Raw genomic sequence first — 21943 nt, 5'->3', positions numbered from 1 at the left:
TGTTCTGCTGCTGTTCTACTGCTGTTCTACTGTTCTACTGTTCTACTGCTGTTCTACTGTTCTACTGTTCTACTGCTGTTCTACTGCTGTTCTACTGTTCTGCTGCTGTTCTGTTCTACTGCTGTTCTACTGTTCTACTGTTCTACTGCTGTTCTACTGTTCTACTGTTCTACTGCTGTTCTACTGCTGTTCTACTGTTCTGCTGCTGTTCTGTTCTACTGCTGTTCTACTGTTCTACTGTTCTGCTGCTGTTCTACTGTTCTGCTGTTCTGCTGCTGTTCTGTTCTACTGCTGTTCTACTGTTGTACTGTTCTGCTGCTGTTCTACTGTTCTGCTGTTCTGCTGCTGTTCTGTTCTACTGCTGTTCTACTGCTGTTCTACTGTTCTACTGTTCTGCTGCTGTTCTACTGTTCTACTGTTCTGCTGCTGTTCTGTTCTACTGCTGTTCTACTGTTCTACTGTTCTGCTGCTGTTCTACTGTTCTGCTGTTCTGCTGCTGTTCTGTTCTACTGCTGTTCTACTGTTCTACTGTTCTGCTGCTGTTCTACTGTTCTGCTGTTCTGCTGCTGTTCTGTTCTACTGCTGTTCTACTGCTGTTCTACTGTTCTACTGTTCTGCTGCTGTTCTACTGTTCTACTGTTCTGCTGCTGTTCTGTTCTACTGCTGTTCTACTGTTCTACTGCTGTTCTGCTGCTGTTCTGCTGCTGTTCTACTGTTCTACTGCTGTTCTACTGTTCTACTGCTGTTCTACTGCTGTTCTGCTGCTGTTCTACTGTTCTGCTGCTGTTCTACTGCTGTTCTACTGTTCTGCTGTTCTACTGTTCTACTGTTCTACTGCTGTTCTACTGTTCTACTGCAGCTGTTCTGTTCTACTGTTCTACTGCTGTTCTACTGTTCTACTGTTCTGCTGCTGTTCTAATGTTCTACTGTTCTAATGTTCTGCTGTTCTACTGTTCTACTGTTCTGCTATTCTACTGTTCTACTGTTCTGCTGCTGTTCTACTGTTCTACTGTTCTACTGCTGTTCTACTGTTCTACTATTCTGCTGCTGTTCTACTGCTGTTCTACTGCTGTGTACTGTTCTACTGCAGCTGTTTTGTTCTACTGCTGTTCTACTGTTCTACTGTTCTACTGTTCTGCTATTCTACTGTTCTACTCTTCTGCTGCTGTTCTACTGTTCTACTGTTCTACTGCTGTTCTACTGTTCTACTATTCTGCTGCTGTTCTACTGCTGTTCTACTGCTGTGTACTGTTCTACTGCAGCTGTTTTGTTCTACTGCTGTTCTACTGGTCTACTGTTCTGCTGCTGTTCTACTGTTCTGCTGCTGTTTTACTGTTCTACTGTTCTGCTGTTCTACTGTTCTGCTGTTCTACTGTTCTACTGTTCTGCTGTTCTACTGTTCTGCTGTTCTACTGTTCTACTGTTCTGCTGCTGTTCTACTGTTCTACTGTTCTCCTGTTCTACTGTTCTACTGTTCTACTGTTCTGCTGCTGTTCTGCTGTTCTACTGTTCTACTGTTCTGCTGCTGTTCTACTGTTCTGCTGCTGTTCTACTGTTCTACTGTTCTCCTGTTCTACTGTTCTACTGTTCTGCTGCTGTTCTAAAAAGTAGAAGCTGGCAGTCTGTAGTTTGAACTCATTCATCTGTTGTTGTGAAACTCATATTTATCTGTAGAGGAACAACAGCTGGAAGACCAACAGACTGTCCTGAAGTCTCTGTTTCTGGATCAGACCTGCAGGACTGTAGAGGACCGGGCCTGTCCTGGACTAAACCACATCCTACATCCTACACCCTGTACCCTACATCCTAGACCCCACGCCCTTGATCTCAGGTTCTACACCCTGTACAGGGACAAGGTTGCTGGGAACAAGGCTGTAGGAAATAAGGGTGTAGGGAGTAAGGGTCTAGGATGTAAGGTGGTGAGTTTAGGACTTGGCCTCTGACTTTCCAGTAGATTCTGTGGTTTAAAGGATGAGACAGAAGAGCAAAGCAGGAGCAACACCTGCTGTTCTGACACGTCTGGTCAGAACAGCAGTAGAACAGTAGAACAGTAGAACAGTAGAACAGCAGCAGAACAGTAGAACAGTAGAACAGTAGAACAGCAGCAGAACAGTAGAACAGCAGAACAGCAGAACAGTAGAACAGCAGCAGAACAGTAGAACAGCAGAACAGCAGAACAGTAGAACAGCAGAACAGCAGAACAGCAGCAGAACACCAGAACAGTAGAACAGCAGAACAGCAGAACAGCAGCAGAACAGTAGAACAGTAGAACAGTAGAACAGCAGAACAGTAGAACAGTAGAACAGCAGCAGAACAGTAGAACAGTAGAACAGTAGAACAGCAGAACAGCAGCAGAACAGTAGAACAGGAGAACAGTAGAACAGCAGCAGAACAGTAGAACAGTAGAACAGCAGCAGAACAGTAGAACAGTAGAACAGCAGCAGTCTACTGTTCTCCTGTTCTACTGTTCTGCTGCTGTTCTGCTGTTCTACTGTTCTACTGTTCTGCTGTTCTACTGTTCTACTGTTCTGCTGCTGTTCTGCTGTTCTGCTGTTCTACTGTTCTGCTGCTGTTCTACTGTTCTACTGTTCTGCTGCTGTTCTACTGTTCTACTGTTCTACTGTTCTGCTGTTCTGCTGTTCTACTGTTCTGCTGCTGTTCTACTGTTCTGCTGTTCTGCTGTTCTACTGTTCTGCTGCTGTTCTACTGTTCTACTGTTCTACTGTTCTGCTGCTGTTCTACTGTTCTACTGTTCTACTGTTCTACTGCTGTTCTGACCAGACTGGTGTTGCTCCTGCTTTGCTCTTCTGTCTCATCCTTTAAACCACAGAATCTACTGGAAAGTCAGAGGCCAAGTCCTAAACTCACCACCTTACATCCTAGACCCTTACTCCCTACACCCTTATTTCCTACAGCCTTGTTCCCAGCAACCTTGTCCCTGTACAGGGTGTAGAACCTGAGATCAAGGGCGTGGGGTCTAGGATGTAGGGTACAGGGTGTAGGATGTAGGATGTGGTTTAGTCCAGGACAGGCCCGGTCCTCTACAGTCCTGCAGGTCTGATCCAGAAACAGAGACTTCAGGACAGTCTGTTGGTCTTCCAGCTGTTGTTCCTCTACAGATAAATATGAGTTTCACAACAACAGATGAATGAGTTCAAACTACAGACTGCCAGCTTCTACTTTTTATTTTATTTGATGTTATGATGATAAACCATGTGGAGGAACCAGCAGAAAGACCAGCAGCACCTGGACTGACTGTGTGTGTGTGTGTGTGTGTGTGGGTGTGTGTGTGCGTGCGTGCGTGCGTGCGTGCGTGTGTGCGCGCTCCTTTAATCTCCAGCAGACGTTTCTCTTCTCCAGTGTTTGATGTTTTGTTCTCTTCATATCAGAGGAAGCAGAACAGTTTACAGTGTTCACATGTTGAACTGGTTGGAAATTCTTCCCACATCCAAAATCCTGTTTATGAATTTAAATTTAAAATTAAAATCAACCATAAATAAACCGCAGCAGATAAACCGGATAAACAGACCTGAAACAGACTGCAGCCAGCAGGTCTGTCTGTGAGTCTGATGACTTCTGATCACAGAGACTGATGAAGAAAATCCTTCATGTTGCTCAGGGAGCAGCTGCAGCTCCCCTGCTGCTGCACACAGGACCAGGATCAGGGTCAGGATCAGGTTCATCAGGTGAATCAGTCCAGGTGAACCTCGTTAACCGGCTCGACCAATCCCGGCTCTCTCTGCCTGCTGACCAACGCTCAGTTCCCACCTTGTTTACCACACACACACACACACACACACACACTGTACATACATGTATACATACATGTGCACACACTTATATAAATGTTGTTTATTTATTGTTTTTATTGATTATTTTTATTTATTATTAACTTATTAACTGTTTTATTACTTTTACCTCACTGATCTATTGATCTGTTGTTTGTCTTTTATTTCTCTTGATAGTGAAGCATTTTTTCAGAATCAGAATCTAAATCTTTTTATTTATTTTTTATTGGTATATCAAGCACTTTATCTTAATGGCTTCTTGTTACTTTGTTAAAAGACACAAGAATAACCGACAATATAAACCAATAAAAACAGTAATATTAAAAATAACCAATAGAAACAGAAGAAGAAAAAGATAAAATCTGAATCAAATGCAGAATATAAGTGTAGAATATAGAATATAGAATATAACTTGTAGTGAATACTTAATGAGAGGAAGACGCCATTTTGTGTCTGAACAGCAGCAATAACATGGCCGCCACAAAATGGCTGCAGACAGACAGGCAGACAGACAGACAGCAGAGGGTAAAGGTCAAGTAATACTGTATTAGTATATAGGCTGTAATACAAAGTCAACACAGCATACTTCATATACGGATACATGTGTCATATATGAGCTACATACACATATACAGAGATAAAGTGACGGTTGAATTATATTCTGGGATAAAGCATCTCATGGATTATATTCACTCTTTTCTTTTACAGCTTCACAGTTAGAATGTACTTACAGCAGAACACCTGGTTCCCAGCAGAACGTCCTGATAAGCAGAGCGGCCTCACTCTTCTGCTTTTCACTGGGAAACAGATGTAGTGAACTCTGTCTGGAGCTGCAGGACCAGAACCAGAACCAGACCAAACCCTTCAGGCTCGTTAAACCTGCTCCCTCTGAACACTAGACAGCCTGGGGATTCTAAGAAACACCAACAAGCCGTCAGCTGAAGGGAGTAAATATATCAATTATTAATTAAATTCTATTTCTTTGCATTATTTAGAAAATGTAGGAAAAAGTCAAGTAGGGACATTTATAAAGAAGTTTAGATTCTAAAGTTAAACAGCGGTCAGCTGACGGTGGCTTGGCCTGTAGTGTTGATGGGCCTCAACCCAGAGATTAAGAACCACAGATACTGTATAACAATAATATAAAATCAATAATAGTAATAATAGCAATATATTTTTGTATTGCAGGCTCTGCCTCTATTCATCTGTGGTGAGCTTCCTTCAAGGAAACCAGTGAGTTTTCTGGTAAATGGTCACTCAACATGTTAGCATGAAGCTGCTGTCACTCAACATAGTGTATGCTAAAGTGTTAGCACGGAGCTACTGTCACTCAACATAGTGTACGCTAAAGTGTTAGCATGGACCTAGCATGGAGCATGGAGTGCCAAAGCCAATGATCTACCTAGTCCATGGGCTCAGACCCAAAATTTAACGTACCGGTACCATCTGGGTGGGCAAATTCTAGTTGTGATTTTTTAATTCCTATACATCCCTAGATTATGTTTTGATATGATAGACCTTGCAGACTGGCAGCTTATTAGTGGTTATCCCCTCTTAAAGTATGGACTGCTGTTGTTCAAAACTGGTAGTGCCTTCCCTTTCTTTCATTATATCCTCTCCCTGGGGTGTGTCTGGACTACTGACTGTTAGTATTACATGTAGAAACATGTTAAACAGACATGTCTAGATATACTATACTACATAGTGTCTACTAAATTGGCACGTCTCAGTCCAAAAGAGTTTTATTTGTGTTAATGTGTATATGAACAGCTGCATTCAAAATGTGTTACGACTAGGGTTAGAGGGTTACATTTTCTTTCCCGCCACTTTACGCTACAGTGGCTACACTCAGGTCCTCAACTATAGAATATACAGCGTCGGGACCTGAGCTCTGCTCCCAAAAGCCAGTAATTTCTTCGGCCAATGTCGGTGGAGCAGGGGGCCTAAGTCTTAGAGGGCTACGCCTATAGTCATAGAATCTGGAGTTATGGTAACATAACTAACGTTCTATTTCGTATAGGCTTCGCCCTCTAAGAGCTGTCGCTATTGGGTTAAGGGCGAAGCTGATGTAGTCAATGCCCACTGAGACACCGAGGACCTCAAGCAGATAACATACACCAGTTCACAACCCTATAATGCGAAGCGTAATAAGGCAGGAAAACACCGGCTGTGCCATGGTTGACCTCATGTCAACCTTGTGTGGAAAAAAGGCGAGTGATAGAACTCTCGCTCCACACAACACTGCCGTTGCAGAATGTGAGACGTTGATTACGTATCGTAATGATCCCTCATGCAGCCCACTAATCCGTGATGATGAGATTGGGGGCGCACCGTTTGGCACGTGCGTAAAAACGCCAGAACTGACAACGCGTCATCTGCGGTCTAGCACGTTTAAGACTGAATGAGTCAGGGAGGACACATTGCGCAGATAGAAACGGATGAAAAGGCACGGAGAAGCCCAAGATGCCGCTGCGCAGCTGTCTGCCACCGCCATCCCTCTGAGGAGGGCCGTAGATGATGACAAGGCTCTCGTGGAGTGCGCCCGGATGCCCTGCGGTGGCTCGGCTCCCGCCGCACTGTAGGCTTGTGTGATGGCATCACACAGCCAGTGCGACAGACGCTGTTTTGACAGAGCCGAGCCTTGTGAATGCCCTCTGTAATGAACAAACAGCTGCTGTGTCTGTCGGATGTTTGCTGTGCGCAAAACATACTGAGACAAAGCGCGCACTGGGCAGAGTCGGTGAGACGCTTCCTCTGCCTTATTTCTGTGAGGCAGGGGGAAGAACCCCTCGAGGGAAATAATTCTCGACCGAAAGGAGTTTGTTAGGACTTTAGGTGTGAATGAGGGATTTGGCTGTAAAGTCGCTGTGCTCCCGTCCTCTCTAATAGAAAGGCAGGACGGCAAGACCGACAGCGCGCATAAGGGATGCGTGAAAACTGATCTCTCTCCATAGCCCTCATGGCAGGATGAAATGGCTGCAGCATACGCTTTGATTGTAGATGGAGCCAAATCAATGGACCAACGTCTGCAGGTAGGTTAACACGAGAGGCAGAGGACACAACGTGGGATCTGAGCCTCTCTCCACACACCAGTGCTGAAAAGCAGACCATCTACCTGCGTAACACGCTGTAGTAGAAGGGGCTCTCGCACCTTGGATAGTGCGCACCACCGCAGGGGGCAGACCTAACCAGGGGTTAAAGTGGGCTGGAACGATCCGGAACGGCTCGTTACTTATTAACCTTCAATTAATAAGTAAATAAATCTGATTCATACATAATAATGTCAAGCAAGTTCACAGGGCTGCCAACTCTCACGCATTGACCGTGAGACTCACGCAATTGACATTTTTCACACGCTCTCACGCCACAAGTCCATTTTCTCACGCAGTGAAATACAAATTCATAACTGATAACGTCGCGGCATGAAAAGAGACGCTGACAGCGCACGGACAGACAAGACAGAGCAGCACCGTGCAGCAGCGAGTTATTCAGACCATCTGAATAGCGAGAAATATACACAAATTTATTATATTGTAATTTATTCCCATGCATGGTGCTCAGAGTAATCTCAGTCAGCGGCTCTTCTGCGTCTCTCCCTCTCCTCTCGCGCCGTGCGCACGCAGGCAGGAGTGAGAGAGAGTTACTATGGTTACGGACGCTCTGTGTCTCTGTCACTCTGAAACTTTCTCGCGATTCCCAATAATAGGTTTTTAGGTTAGTATGCTTATGCAAAATCATGAATGTAAGCACCTCAATGCTGAAATCTAGTAATATAACATAATTTACCATTTTTGGTTAACATTATACTGTTTATTGACTTAATTCAAGAGGTTAATTATGTATCTTACCCCCCCCCCCCCCGGAAACAGGGTTTCCCCACCTGCCAAATCCCACTTTAACCCGATGACCTAACCTTTCCAAGCGCTCCAGTTCAGCGGCCAGGCCCACAGTTGTTGGCCTATTACTGGAAGATGGAGGATCGCACCGTCCAGCTGTGACAGTGCGTCTCTGCGCCATGGGAGCTGCCACGGTTTCCCCGCCAGCAGCTGCACCATGGTCGGGAACCAAGACGCGCTCGTGCGTTCTGGTGCCACCAGAATAACCGCTAGGTTCTCCTCCTGAACGCGCGCTAAGAGGCGAGAAATCAGGGGAACTGGGGGAAACGCATAAAGGAGAGCCAAAGCGGGGGGCGTTTGACCGGCGGCTCCTGGACGTACACATCCCCGCCTAAGAGGCCCTGAGCAGGTGCAGGTTGCTCTGCCGGCATCACTATGCCCCTTAAATCCGCCGCCTGCTTAATGATGTCCGGCAAGTCCAGGAGAAGTCCTTTGGCGGCCGGCATGTGGCTGGCAGATTGAAGCGGAGAAGGAGAGGACCGCGGAGGACTGCTGCAGCGGAGCTCCTTGCCGCGGTGGGGAAGGGGAAAGCCGCAATTGCGGGGCCCCGCCCTCAAGATCAGGCTCCAGGTCTCCCGACGGGGAGACGGGAGAATCAGGAGGAGAGCCCGAGATGGAGGGAGCCGAGCCGGCTGACTCGTGCCCGCCATCGAGGATTTCCTCCGGAATATTCGGAAAGTCGTTGCCGCAGAGGATCTCGTCCAGCTCGTCGTCCGGAGAGACGGCGCCGCGGTCAGCCCAGCTACCGTCATCGCTTCCCTCCATCTGGAGCGCCGTGAAGGCATCCGCCCGCCGCTGCAGTTCCTCCACAGGCAGTCGAGCACAGAATTGGCAGGAGGCCTGCGGAGTCAACGCTAACCCGGCGTGAACGGCGCCCAGGCAAGCCTTGCAGCGGGGGTGGAGGTCCGACGGCAGGATGTAGCCGGTCCAGCAGGCGGTACACAAGCGGACAGCTCCTCCTGCGCAGTGAGACAACTTCTTCATCTTCTTGTTCTTCTTCTTGACTGCTTGATCGCTGAAGAAATTTTGGGAGCAGAGCTCAGGTCCCGACGCTGTATATTCTATAGTTGAGGACCTGAGTGTAGCCACTGCAGCATAAAGTGGCGGGAAAAAAAATTGCTAAAGAAAATTAGCTAGCTAGATAAACTAGCTAGCTAGCTAACGTTACATCTAAATATGGATCTGGCTGGGGATAAGTTAATTCACTTGAGGCGGTAAACACAGTCTGGTTACGTTTTTAAAGTTTTTATTCTGTTGATGGATAGACTTTATCTTTGTTTGAAGTACTTTGAACAAAATTACTTACAAGGGCAAGGCATCTGTCACAGACTAGCCTATGGTCCTAGCAGTCACCAGCCACTAGACTCACTCACTGAACACGCAACTCACGTGCTACAGAGATGCTACAGAGATGGAATCTGGGAAACCTGGACATAAACAAAACCTTCAAAAAGTGTTGTGTTTATGTGTTAATTATTTCAAAAGTGGAGTTGGCTTCTATTAAATATACTGTATATTTTCAATTACATAATTTATTTAGAAATAATTTATATTGGGGGGAAAGAAAACAAGAATAGCAACAACAACAAAATCTCCTACAGGCGCTAATAGGGGAAAATAAAATGTCCAGTAAATATAAAAAGCTGCTTGTGTAGAAAGGCTATCATATATTAATTTACTTATATTGACCCTATAAACAATTTAGTATAGGTAAGGTTTTGCCCACTCAGATGGTACCGATATCTGGTCTGGCCCATGGACTAACCAGGGACACATGGATGATTTTGGTGTCTATGATGTCATCAGTTAAAGGGGAAGTTGACCAACAGGAACATTTACCAAAAACTGACTGGATTCCTTTAAAGAGCCTCGTTGTTCTCATTAGAACAAGCTGCTCTGACGCCTCCCTGTGTTCAACACACATCACAACCTTTAAAACAAGAACCAGCTGCATGCAAACCAAAGTACAACATCATCATCTCAGATACATGATTCATACTGATATAAACAGGATGAGTTATAGATAGATTCATACTGTCTCATCATGCAGTGAGAGTATCAACTGTAATATCAATTCATATCAGAGTTTATAAGGAGCATCAGTGAGGACAGATATCTCCTCACCCTGGATTCAAACCACCGGTACTTTATTCACAACATTTCCAGGTCAAAACATTGCAATAAAGTACTTGGATCTAATCAGTTCTATTTCGTATAGGCTTCGCCCTCTAAGAGCTATCGCTATTGGGTTTATCCCCGCGCGCATGCGCAGTCGTGAAGATTTTCTTTCCCGCTACTGTACCCTGTACAGTGGCGCCTTTTCTTTCCCACCACTGCACTGTACAGTGGCCTCACTCAGGTCCTTATCCACAGGATATACACCGTCTGGACCCGAGCTCTGCTCCCAAATTTTCTTCAGCGTCAAGCAGTCAACAAGTGAAGAACAGAAAGGTAAGAATGAAGAACTCTCACTGCTCTGGAGCTGTCCGCTTGAGTCCCACCTGTCAGACCGGCTACATCCTGCCGTCAGACCTTCACCCCTGCTGCGAGGTTGCCTCGGCGCTGAGCACGCCGGGCTAGCGCTAACTCCGCAGGCCGCCTGTCAGTTCTGTGCACGCCTGCCTGTGGAGGAGCTGCAGCGGCGGGCGGACGCCTTCACGACACTCTGGGTGGAGGAAAGCGGTGACAGAAGCTGGGCTGACTGCACCGGCGTCTCTCCGGATGACGAGTTGGACAAGCCGATCCTCAGCGGTGACTTCCCACAAATCCCGGAGGAGGGCCCCGGTGGCGGGCACGAGTCAGACGGCTCGGCTCCCTCCATCTCGGGCTCTCCTCCCAGTTCTCCCGTCTCCCTGTTGCGAGACCTGGAGCCTGATTTCGAGGGCAGGACTCCGCATCTGCGGCTTTCCCCGTCCCCATCGCGGCCAGGGGCTCCGCTGCAGCGGTTCTCTCCTTCTCCGCTTCAGTCTGCCAGCCATATGCCGGCCGCCAAGGGGCTTTTCCAGGACCTGCTCGCGGCCTCTTAGGCGGGGACGTTTACGACCAGGAGCCGCCAGCCAAACGTCCCCCGCTGTGGCCTTGCTTGCCACCCTGGCTGCTGATTGCTCTCTGTCCTCCTCCCACAAGGGAAACCAGCCAGAGCGGCGGTCGCAGTCATCATTTTGCTCTCTGCTCTCTTCCCACTCAGGAAGCGCGGCGGAGCAGCGATCGGTTCGGTGGTGCGGTAACCCCCTTCCCCCCTGGTCTCTGGGCCGGAATGGGACGGCTGATGGTCTCAGTATCACCAACCCACCCTGCTGTTCCATGGGACAACAGGAAGAAAGCCAGAAGGCTTTTACCGCTCTGCCTGTCTTCCATACGGAATACACAGCAGAGTGGTGGGCGACTGATATGTTGCGTAACCACTCCCCGCTCTCCGGCCTCATGAGTCGGCGTGAGTTGGAGGCTGGTATCGGCAACGTTAAACGTTAAAATCCGACGTTGCCGGAGTTGCTCCAAACTCTCCACCCCTTTTTTCCATGAAAGAACAGTGGATAAACAACAAACCGGCACGCCGTTTCTCCGGCCTGCCTCACTTGTCCACAAGTACGCAGACTTGTTGATGGCAGAACGGCCAGTGTGGAGCGAGAGTGGACGAGTTTTCAAAATACTCCGCTCCCCTGCTCATTGGACCGTTCTACTGACGTCATCGTTGCCTCTCCTCAGAGACAAGCGGACGTGTGAGGACAGTCTTTCTCACACGGCGGCATCAGACAGCTATGCGAGTGTGGAGGCGGGGCTTCAGATGCCGGCGGGCCATTCATTGGCTGCCGAGCCTCTCCAGCCTTCGCCTCCGGCCTCCCATGCGCGGCGATGGCTGAACCAAGGAATCACAACGGCCCTCTTCAGGGCCAGCCACTTTTCTCTAAAGAGCAGTTTCCTTTCAGCCAGTCCGCTTATGCTCCCACTGAGCATTTTGCGGCTTCTTTCACACAGAGGCTCGCCGCCGCACACACAACACAGTGCAGCAGCGCTGCCCGGTCACTTCTTCACATTTTAACGAGTAATAATTCCTCATTTAAAATGTGCATTACTGACCGTAAAGAATTACCAACCACCTCCCACCCATCGGGGCAAGTTAGTGGTGATATCTCAGCACGGCCTGTTTCAGACTCTCAGTCTTCGAGCACACGGAGCTGAACGCTGACGCTGTCATGCGTTCCCAGCTCCCCAGCCAACACCAGCCCTTTTCATTCCGCCCTCCCATGGGCTGTGACGATCACAGCGGCAGAGAGGGCGACGAGCTGGCTACAAACCATGGCATCAGATGCTCCACAGACGTGCGCACGCGCCCGCTTACAGAGCACTGCTCAGCGTGGCAAAACCTGTTACCTATGAATATATGGATGTCAAGGTTAATTCAAGGGGCTACACGCTCCAGTTCACCGGCGTGGTGGACGACCATGTCATCTCAATCAGAGATAACAGCTCTGATGGCAGAACTGGCTGAGCTTCTGGGGAAGGAAGCAATCTCCCCCGTCCCTCCAGGAGAGGAGAACGAGGTGTTTTATTCCCGCTATTTTCTCACCAAAGAAAACAGGCGGGATGAGGCCGATTTTGGACCTGTCTCTGTTCAACAGGTACATCATGAAGCGGCCTTTTTTCACATGTTGACAATCAGACGTGTTGGAATGCGTGCGTCCCGGCGATTGGTTCACATCCATCGACCTGAGTATTTCCACATCCCTGTCATTCCCAGGCACAGGAAATCCCTGCGTTTCTCCATCCAGCAGGGAATACAATACTAGTACAACTGGTTACCATTCAGTTACTCTCTGGCTCCGCGCACTTTCTCCAAGTGTATGGAAATGGCGCTGGAGCCATTGCGCAGGAAAGGGATCAGGTTTTTGTTCTTAGACGACCTAATCCTTATGGCCCCCTCCCAGGAGAAAGCTGCACTCCACATAGTGGAACTCGTGCAGCATCTGCAAACACTGGGTTTCGCCATAAACTGGCAAAAGAGCTCTCCGCTCCCAACCCAGTCGTTAATTACCTGGGTGTGGACATAAACTCCACCACCATGAGAGCAAAGCTGTCTCCAGCCTGGCTGGATGCGCTGAACTCTCTGCTGTCACACATCGTGCCTCACAAGGTGGTGACGGCGCTATCTGTGATGCGTCTGCTGGGCATGTCTGCAAGTCACGTGGTTGTCCCCTTGGGGACTCCTCCACATGAGGAAAATTCAGAGATGGTTCAGCTGCCTGCATCTCGACCAAGGGCGTAGGTTTGATTTTGACATTGGTAGGGACACAAATGGGGGAGGTCCGGAGGGGATGTAACCCCCACTGGAAGCTGAGGCGTTTTGCATTTATGATAGACTTCTGACCGCCATTTCATATCATCTAGATCAGTGATTCTCAACCTTTTTCATATCGAGGACCCCTAGTTTAGTCCACATTAGAGCCATGGACCCCCATTTGATGAGATTTTGTCTCTCGGCCCCAAATCTGAGAATACTTTTATTGTTAGATATGATTGTGATCCAGAATCCCATGACTGTCTGCATTGTAGGTAGAGAGATAACAGTGAAACTATGATCAAAACAGTCATTCTTCTACATTCTGTAATTGTGTTAACTATTTGTAAATTAAATAATGCTGAAGTTTAACAATTCATCAATTTGCTGGGGACCCCCTGGAACCCCCTCAAGGACCGCTGGTGGTCCCCGGACCCCACGTTGAGAACCACTGATCTAGATAGTTATGGTAGCCAATACACTCATTAACAGACACACAGACACAGGGGTGTAGCACATTAATGAATCCTTTACTCAAATTTGCCAGCTGAATGGGACTTTGAAGAGCACATTTTGTTTTAAGGCAGGTACTGTAGTACTGTTGCCTATTCAAACCAACGATCTGTATTTACATTTAAAATAATAATAATAATAATAATAATGATAAGATATTGTAAACTATATCCAAACCCTACATACAAACAGCTGAGTGTCCACTGCCTTGCTCCTATTTGAAGGAGCCAAATACATGCCTACGCCTGTCATTAACAGAAATGAACTGTTGGCATATTTGTTTTACATCAGTGTTGTCCAGTGTGGCACACATCAGCATTGTTCAATCTCACTTGTGACATGTAGGCTACTTACGGTCGTCACCCGTCACAGACGCACGCGACATGGTACTTAAATAAACTAACTTTAATGGCTAAACACAACTGTTACTAATATAAAATAGGATGGAGTCTTCACTCGCATGCTCGCCGGTAGGCGGAGTTTTGGCTCTTCTTGTACACAGCCCACAGCATTTCATATGTTAGCAAGAAATGGCAAAGCCAATCAGCGATTTTTTGGGGGGGTTAGGGAGGCGGTGTCACGCCAATTTTTATCCGGGTGACGCAATAACATTCTAAAACAGCTGTTATACTAAAGTTTCGTTACAGCATCCGTTGCTATGCCGACACGGGACACCAATGCACTACACCAATGCAGCGGGACTCGTAGTAGAGAACGCTATCTGTTAACATTGACTAGACACTGACGGACAAAACAACGTTTATTGTCAATCAAAATAATTGCTAGGGACATTTCAGAGTTGCTTGATATTGGTAGGGACACGTCCCTACCGTCCCTACCCAATTCTACGCCCTTGATCTCGACCCAATACGGCACAAAAGACGCATGCTGACCATCCCTCTCTCACTGCAGTCAGACCTGGCGTACTGGAAAACCCCTCAAGTCCTGTCGACAGGGGTTTCCCCTCAGGAGAGCAACGTCACACATATCGGTGTACAGGGACGCGCCTCGCTTCGGCTGGGGAGGGATGTGCGAGTCTCAAGTTGTGGGGGGAAAATGGTAGAATCCACATAAACTGTCTGGAGCTGTCCACAGTACTCAAAGTGCTAAAGCACTTTGCTCTGATGCTGACTAACAGGCATGTCGTAGTGAGGACAGACAACATGACAGCAGCGGCGTACATCAACCATCAGGGCGGCGTGCGCTCAGCCCGGCTGCTGGAGATAGCCAGGAGCCTCTTGCTGTGGTCACACAGACACCTGCTCTCCATCAGAGCGGTGTACATCCACCAGGTACAGAACCGCGCTGCGGACTTGATGTCTCGCGGGGGGCCCTCCCACAACGAGTGGAAACTGAGTCCCACACTCGTTCAGATGTTGTGGGACAGGTTCAGGAAGGCGAAGGTGGATCTGTTTGCCTCACAAGAGAATGCGCAATGCGCACTGTGGTTTTCCATGAACGCATGAGACGACCCTCCACTGGGAGTGGATGCCTTCTCTCACCGGCCGTGGACCAGAGCTCTCCTTTATGCGTTTTTCCCCCAGTTCCCCTGATTCCTCGCCTCTTCGCGCGCATTCAGCGGTTATTCTGGTGGCACCAGAACGCACGAGCGCGTCTTGGTTCCCGACCATGGTGCAGCTGCTGGCGGGGAAACCGTGGCAGCTCCCATGGCGCAGAGACGCACTGTCACAGCTGGACGGTGTGATCCTCCACCTTCCAGTAATAGGCCTGCAGCTGTGGGCCTGGCTGCTGAACAAGAGCGCTTGGAAAGGTTAGGTCTGCCCCCTGCGGTGGTGCGCACTGTCCAGGGCGCAAGAGCCCCTTCTACTAAAGTGTGTTACGCGGGTAGGTGGTCTGCTTTTCAGCGCTGGTGTGTGGAGAGAGGCTCAGATTCCACTTCGTGTCCTCTGCCTCTCGTGTTAACCTACCTTCAGAAGTTGATAGATAACGATTTGGCTCCATCTACAATCAAAGCGTATGCTGCAGCCATTTCAGAGAGATCGGTTTTCGCGCATCCCTTGGTGAAGCGCTTTTTAAAGGGAGTCAGACGACAGAACCTGTTGTGCGCTCTCTAGCGCCACAGTGGGATTTACCTCTGGTGTTGCGCGCTCTGGGGGGTCCCTTTTTCGAGCCAATAGCCCAAATCTCTCTCAAGATGCTATCCCTGAAAACAGCGCTCCTCCTAGCCCTGACGTCGGCTAAGAGAGTGAGTGACCTATGCGCGCTGTCGGTCTCGCCGTCCTGCCTTTCTATTAGAGAGGACGGGAGCGCAGCAACTTTACAGCCAAATCCCTCATTCACACCTAAAGTCCTAACAAACTCCTTTCAGTCGAAAATTATTCCCTCGAGGGGTTCTTCTTCCCCCCGCCTCACAGAAATGAGGCAGAGGAAGCGTCTCACCGACTCTGCTTAGTACGCGCTTTGTCTCAGTATGTTTTAAGCACAGCAAACATCAGCCAGACACAGCAGGTGTTCGTTCATTACAGAGGGCATTCACAAGGCTCGGCTCTGTCAAAACAGTGTCTGTCTCACTGGCTGTGTGATGCCATCACACAAGCCTACAGTGCAGTGGAGTCGAGCCTCCGCAGGGCGTCCGGGCGCACTCCACGAGAGCCTTATCCTCCTCCACGGCCCTCCTTAGAGGGATGGCGGTGGCAGACATCTGCACAGCGGCATCTTGGGTATCTCTGTGCCCTTTCATCCGTTTCTATCCGCGCGATGTGTCTGAGTCCTCCCTGACTCATTCGGTTTTGAATGTGTTAGTCGGCAGATGACACGTTGTCAGATCTGGCGCTTTTACGCACGTGCCAAACGGTGCGCCTCTAATCTCATCATCACGGATTAGTGGGCTGCGTGGGGGCTCATTACGGTACGTAATCAACGTCCCTCATTCTGCAGCGGTAGTGCTATGTGGAGGGAGTGTACTATGACTCGCCTTTTTTCACACAAGGCTGATATGGTGTTAACCATGGCACAGCCGGTGCCTCCCTGCCTTATTACGCTTCGTATTATGGAGTTATGAACTGGTGTATGTTATCTGCTTGTGGTCCTTGGTGTCACAGTGGGCACTGACTACATCAGCTTCGCCCTTAACCCAATAGCAACAGCTCTTAGAGGGCGAAGCCTATACGAAATAGAATATTAGTTATGTTACCATAACTCCAGATTCTATGAGTATAGGCGTAGCCCTCTAAGACTTAGGCCCCCTGCTCCACCGACATTAGCCGAAGAAAATACTGGCTTTTGGGAGCAGAGCTCAGGTCTAGATGGTGTATATCCTGTGGATGAGGACCTGAGTGAGGCCACTGTACAGTGCAGTGGCGGGAAAGAAAAGGCGCCACTGTACAGTGTACAGCAGCGGGAAAGAAAATCTTCACGACTGCGCATGCACGAGGGGATAAACCCAATAGCGACAGCTCTTAAAGGGCTACGCCTATACTCATAGAATCTGGAGTTATGATACATAACTAATGTTATATATATGTGTTCATTTGTGTGTGTCTATTATCTTTTCTATGTGTGTGTGTGTGTGTGTATGCGTGGGTGTGTGTGCAGGTATAGGGGGATTTCACATCGCATAATACACCGTCTGGCGGCCATCTTGGAGGTCCTCAGCTCTGTGAACAGCTGATTGTGTTTCTGTCGTCTCAACAGAATTGAACAGACGGTTAATTTCTGTCTGTTTCTGACTGAACTGATCATTTCATCACTGATTCATCTGATTGATTTAGTGTTTAGATAATGTCAGCTTGTTAGGTAGCTAACCACAGTATCTGGTCAGCTAACCATCACTGTCTTCTTGTTAACACATCTGATTAGCACACTAGCTAACGTATCTAGTAGCAGCTAGCGTTAGCATGTTCACATTAACATCAGTGTGTTTGCTGGCTAGTTAGCTAGCTAACAGTTTGTTCAGGTTAACTGAGCTGACTCTTCTCAAGCTACAACTCAGAGTGTTTTGGAGTAGAGAAAGACAAGACAGTTTACTGTGTCATAGTAACCTACATTTGGAAATAAATCCACCTTATCACACTATTCACCTTTACTGAGAACGTTACTGAATGGATCTACAGCCACACCACAACAAGCTGCACCAGCTGCTCTCTGTTTCTAGCTGCTTGCTACAGATTACACTTTATTAACTAACACACAATTCTACAGTGTTCCTCCATCATGGAGACTCAGCTGCTGCAGATGTGTGTGGAGCCTCTATACGTCTGTTAGTGTGTCCAGATGTTTGTATTTGTTATCCAGTTAACACAACTCTCCCTCTGCCTGTCTGTCCATCTGTTGCTTGATGTGTGTCTGTCTGTCTCTCTGTCTGCCCCCCCCCCCCCCTCACAGCACCATGGTAGGAATATGGTGAACCAGGGAGGCTGGGTGCGGCACTATTATTATTATTACATATAAATATATATATATATATATATATATATATATATATATATATATATATATACATATATATATTCTCGTCATTGTATACCCCATGCAAATGTTGTTTATTAAAAATAAATAATAATAATGCTCTTCCGCTAGTGCAGATTAGTTTTAACTGCACGTCATTCTCACAGGCGCCAACCATAGATAGAACCTCCTTGGGGTGTACCAGCGCCGCCATGTTGACATTTTTTGGAGCCGGAGCAGCCAGAGCGAAGCCAGGGGTTTCCCGCAGAGCTGCAGCTCCGCCTGCTATTGGTCCGTGATCTGCGATCCTATCGATCACTGGACAGGCAGCCTGTCAATCACTCGGAAAACAACCCCGTTTTATAACCATTATATCCCATTAATGACGCAATTATTTTGAAAATCGCCATATGGACACATATTAGAAGAAGTAAAATGATATACTGAGACCATAACATCTTGTCGAAAAAATGTATTGACTTTATATTTTGAGTGAGAAGTTTGTTTGTGGTCCCATTGACTTGCATGGAGTTGGGCGGGATTTGGAGTCTTTTTGGAGCCGGCATCTAGTGGACATTAGAGGAATTGCAGCTTTCGCCACTTCCTTATTGGCTTCAAAATTCACCCGTGGTTTTGGCCAGTTGGCGCCAACCAATGAATTTAAAATATGGAGAGGTCATAGGTCGTCTTTGGGTTGGCACTTTTAGTTACCGTATGAAGTCACAATACATGGAAAACAATGGCAAGCCTGGTGAACTTTGAGGAAATTATAAAGGCTTTATATGAAGATGAATGTACAGACAGGCAAATTTCAATACATTTGTCCAGTATCAGGCTGCACAGAGGGGCTTCTGAACGAAATATACAACAGTTTCGCGCAGAGAGGGGACAAGAAAATAAGTCTCTGAAGAACAGTTGGAGATGGCCATTGCCAAGGCCATCGATGAGGTGAACATGTTTACTTTTTTATATTTTTATGCAGTAGAGGCCTACTGCATAAAAATATTTTGTTTTTAGCCCTAGGTTTCTTGAACAGTCATTTGGAGCAAGACGCTAGTGGCAGTTGTGTTGAACACTAACTCTAATTTATGCACTGTCCACACAAAACTACTCATACTCATTCCCATGGCATTGTTATCAAAATATTGTGGAAGCCTGGTGATATGTTACCAAAGGAAACTACGTCCCTTCGAGGTTCTGGGGCAGGATAGAATGAACAAGCCATTGTCCATTGTCTATATATCATGTGGTCTAACGCTATTCCTTAAATGACAGACTGGATACGGTGACCAGACGTCCCAGTTTGTCCGGGATTGTCCCGTTTTCAAGATGGGTGTCCCGAGTCCCGACAAATATCTGTAAAACACTAAAATGCCCATGTAAAGGCTCTTTTCTAAAGACCTCCAGAAGGCTTACTCTTTTCTTCGTGAAGTAGCCGGCAACGAAAATGCTGCATTCTGCACACACTGCAAGAGTACATTTTCGGTTGCGCACGGTGGAAATGCCGTCATCAAAGATCATATTAAGATGGCCAAACATAAGCGGTGGCTACAAGCTAGTAGTAGCACCGTTGCGACCTACTTCAGCGGGGCAAACGCCAGTGACAGTGATCTGAAACTGGTAGCTCAGGAGGAGACCTTTGCCTACCATCAGGTGAAACACAACCAGAGCTGAAAGGTATCTGACAATCAAAAAATATGTTATATTACACCAGTGCAATCCTTGTGTTTTGTGTTTACTAGTGTTATTATATAGTTTTCATATGTTTTGGTGGATTTTTGGAGACAAAACATCATTTTTCGTTTGTTGAGGCGCTGTCCATGGTGTTGAAAGGTGCAGTCACTAGGTGTGCTAAGCGCTGAAATAATTGTCCCCCATCCTGATGAAAACGCCTATGGTGCGTGCATAAGCACATACATGTGCGCGTGCATGAACGTGCAGTACACTGTTTGGGGGTTTGAAAATGTGGTCACCCTAAGACTGGACCCACATATGGTCAAAAACTCATGACTGGGTATCTTGCACACCAGGGAGTCCATGCAGTGGAGGGTAGAGTGGGAAGATTACTTGCTCAGCTACATGAACCAAATCATCAGGAGCGATGCCAGGTAAGCATGTAAAATTGCTTACAATGAATATGTCCGCTCATTCAAAAGGCTGGATTTCAGGGTTTCAATTTATATATATATAATGTAAATTTAATGGCTGTGTCCCTTGTGTCAGCATGGCGTTATAAAAATAGCCAAAACAAAACAAAAAACGCAAAATGTAACTGAATCAATGAATTTCCCCATCCCTATTCCCCATTACCTAAAACTATTTTCTGAAACATTGCACCAGTATAACAGAAAGACAGAACAAGAGCATAAGGCATTACAGATAAGAGAAGAGATACTGTATTGTGACCTGGGTTGTTAATAAGCAAAGGCAAGTGATCTGTCAAGTTCAAATTAATGGCATTGCAGTGAAATTACTGTAAACTATTCACAAGTGTCCTACAGTGTCAATAAGTGCTTGCCATTCTACTTCAGTCATTTCCATCCATCCTTAGCTAGCCTTCACAGTGAGTGTACTGAGCCTGGGAGCTGTATGTTTGACTATCTTGGAGGATCGGTCTAGTCTCATGACTTCATCCAGAACATCCCTGGAGTCTTTACCCTGCCATTACATGTGGAAAAAGGACTCAACATAGGTGAGAAAGTTCAGCTGACAGTGGTTTATTTTAAAGACTAAAGTATATATCACTGTGACCAACAACCATCATTTTTTGAGACATTGAGGACTCTTCGTAGTTAGTGCTTTAGGCTCATTAGCTGGTGAAAAGTCAGTGTTATCCGTTATTACTAATTTCACTTTGTGTCTTTTCAGGGCACAAGAAGAAACCTCAACCCTATCCCTTATGATGTAGAATACACAGGACAAAAATTGCATATGGATCAGAATGAAAAGCTGGTCATGTTTGGCGTTACCCATGTTATCGCCCTGGATGGATTTAGTAAAAAAATAGTTGCGTACTCCACCATGTCAATCAAGAATAATTTGACCATATATGAGGAGGTATATAGGTGAGCCTAAAAAAACAATGTTATTGTATAGCATTCAGTGGTGAGCTCCCAACAGATAAGGCTGCAATACAATATTTCTATGATTTTGTATGTTATGCAATACCTTTGGCATTGCTATTCGATACTGTAATACATTGCAAGTCATCAACCTGTTTTAATTTCATTTGACCATAGTCGGAATGAGAAAATATCAAAATAAATTATGATAACGAGTACAAAAGGCAGGAAACAACATGAAATTCAAAGCCTCACATTTTTATATCAAGACTTCATTCCTATTTATTTATGGATAGTGGCACAATTTTGTCACTTACCCATCCTGTATTCTGGGGCATACATTGATTTTAAAATAATACCACTTTCCACATCACATCATATAAAGTTTTCTACCCATCAGTCCTCAACAGTTTAGTTAAAGGTGTAGTTAATCCAAAAATGAAAATGTTTGTCATTATCTACTCCTCCTCATGTCAGTTGAAACACTGGTGAAGTCTGTATGTCAATATAACACACAGTTAGTTATGGCAACTTAAAGTTGGTTTTTAAGAGCTTTTAAGAGTTTTTAACTTAAAAGTTACATCAGGTGTGGCTGTTTATTAAGTTTTTTTGTTCCAGTGGTGCTATGAGCTACATACTCTGTCAAGTACGAAAAGTGTTTTGTCTGTCTGTTGGCTTCATAGAAGTGCAGTTCTTACCCATGGTGTATGGGACCAGGTCAGGGTTGACCATGGTACAGAGTTCTACCTGTCCCTATTTATGCAGGATATCTTGGCAGAGCACTGGCACAACAGACAAAGACTGCCCTACCTAGACAACATCCACCAGGGTGAGATTACACTATTGAAGTGACTAAAAGATTCAGTGCATAATTTCATGTAACAAATGGGCGAATGAGTATGCAGGTCCAGATCATTATCCCCACCATTGAAGAATTCTTCACTCATTTCGTTCCACACAGCACAACAATCAGATGATATATGTTTTACTTTATCTTCTGCT

At 46.6% G+C, this 21943-nt stretch overlaps 1 protein-coding gene and 1 pseudogene across 2 annotated transcripts in view; one reads left to right on the top strand and one right to left on the bottom strand.

Annotated features, from left to right (window-relative positions):
• Positions 1-21943, bottom strand: part of cad (carbamoyl-phosphate synthetase 2, aspartate transcarbamylase, and dihydroorotase) — a 425149-nt gene that overhangs the window by 136574 nt on the left and 266632 nt on the right. The gene's annotated exons all lie outside the window — the stretch shown is intronic.
• LOC139908462 (uncharacterized) lies at positions 14636-21793 on the top strand (annotated as a pseudogene).

This window comes from Centroberyx gerrardi, chromosome 18 (assembly GCF_048128805.1).
Source record: "Centroberyx gerrardi isolate f3 chromosome 18, fCenGer3.hap1.cur.20231027, whole genome shotgun sequence".
In the NCBI taxonomy this organism is placed as follows: Eukaryota; Metazoa; Chordata; class Actinopteri; order Beryciformes; family Berycidae; genus Centroberyx; species Centroberyx gerrardi.
Note: the sequence above shows the minus strand (reverse complement) of the source record. Positions and strands in the feature narration are given on the sequence as shown.